The sequence below is a fragment of the Phalaenopsis equestris genome, unplaced genomic scaffold (assembly GCF_001263595.1).
Source record: "Phalaenopsis equestris unplaced genomic scaffold, ASM126359v1 Scaffold199775, whole genome shotgun sequence".
In the NCBI taxonomy this organism is placed as follows: domain Eukaryota; kingdom Viridiplantae; phylum Streptophyta; class Magnoliopsida; order Asparagales; family Orchidaceae; genus Phalaenopsis; species Phalaenopsis equestris.
In genome coordinates, this window is record NW_018219629.1 from 121,096 (window position 1) to 123,000 (window position 1,905).

Consider the following 1,905-nt stretch of genomic DNA (forward strand, 5'->3'; position numbering starts at 1 on the left):
CCCCAATTTTGATCATATGACCTAATCTCACCAAATTGAACCCATATCCTAGTCAATTGGCCCCAATTAATGTTGAAAAATCTTTATAACATTCTTATACATCAAAATTAACCATCAATTGGCCTTAGTGAAGCCTCAAATCTGTTTGATTTTGGCTTAAATCCAAAATTCCCAAATTTAGCCTCAAATTGGCTAAGTCCCCAAATTTCACCCAATTGATATCGTTAACCTCCAAATTTGCATCCAATTCATGTTGAAAACTTTTCATGGGGTCCCTATTGATCATTTACAATAATCAATTTGGACTTAGCCCAAGGCTAACCCAAGCTAGACCCAAGTTTAGCCCAACATGACCAAAGTGATTAAAATTCAAAATTCCCTCAAATGGTCCCTTCAATTGAGCTCAAAACCACTTCCATCTTTCACAAAAGTTGTTCCTTATGATCATCTACACCAAATGAAACAATTATTTGGGCCAATTGACATAGATAGCCTAGACCAAACCCAAGATTTGGTCATTTGCACCCACTTGGACCCATGCACTAAATGTGACCTAACCACCCTAAAGCAACAAAATTAACTCCACCCCAGCCATTAGTTGACCCCTAAGGCTGAGCCAAAACACCTCCACAACAACTTAATTTGGTTTAAATAAATAGGCTTTTTCTATTTATTTAAACTCCCTTAACTTCAAAAATCCATAACTTTGTGTAGAAAGATCACAAAAATAAAATAGATCACAAAAAAAAGATCACAAAAATAAAATAAAAATACTCTTTTGCTCAGTGAACAGAGGAGAACAATGTGGAATAAATTTTAAGTCCATTTGATGCATAGTTTATTTTTAACTAATTAAACACTTCTTTGAATCATTTGATTCTCCATGCATATTGAGACATCACCTTGGCTCGAAATTTTGGCATGTTGTAGCCTCTGTCAGGGGGAACATTCTCTAATTTTTTCAAAGTCAGAGGAGACCTCTAAACAGAAATCCATTCTTTTTTTAAGTTTAAGTGCAATATTTTCTCAAATAATCATGGAAATTAGTATGTTGCTTAGATAAATCTAAGAAAAATTTGAACGGTTTATGATGACGAGAGAGCCTTTAAGAAAATTTTTCATGAGTCAAGTCATTTAAAATACACCTAATTTTCACAAACCCTAAATCATTAAAATAATTAATTTTGGAAAATATAAACATTTAAATGACTTGATTTTTAATCTCAACTGTGGTTCCTAATCCAAAGAACTCACCATAAAAATTTTAAAATATTTTGAGTTCATTTGATAACTTAAGTTGATTTTTAAAGATAAACATTACTTTTGGCATTTAAATGATTTTTTAAAAATCAAAATACAACTCAAAAAATTATGAAACTTAATTTTTTAAGTTCTCTGTGATCAAAGATATTTTATAAAAATAAAGCAGTATTTAGAATAAAAACTTGATTTTTAACGTATTTTAATTATTTAAATAATTAAAAATCCTTAAAAATCAAAAAAATAATGAAACTCATGGAAATGCTCTAAATTTTTTGCTAAGCACTTAGGAACAATTAGAATATTTTTCCTGATTTTCTAAATAAAGATATTGAATTTTAAAGCTTAAAAATGATTTTTAAAGGCTAAAAATGAGTTTTCATTAAAATAACTCCAATAAATCAAATAAAATTCAAAAAAATATAAAATCTTCTCCTTTGAGTTCTCTGACCTCAGGGAGACTTTTCAAAAATACAAAACTTAATTTTCTCCATTTAAAATATTTTATATTTAATAAATACCCCATAACTTAAAATAATTCTTAAAATTCACATAAAATTCAAAAATATATGAAATTTGGTCCAAAGGCTTCTCTGGCCTAAAAATCAAGCACTCAATAGATTTTTTGAACTATCGAAGCGATGC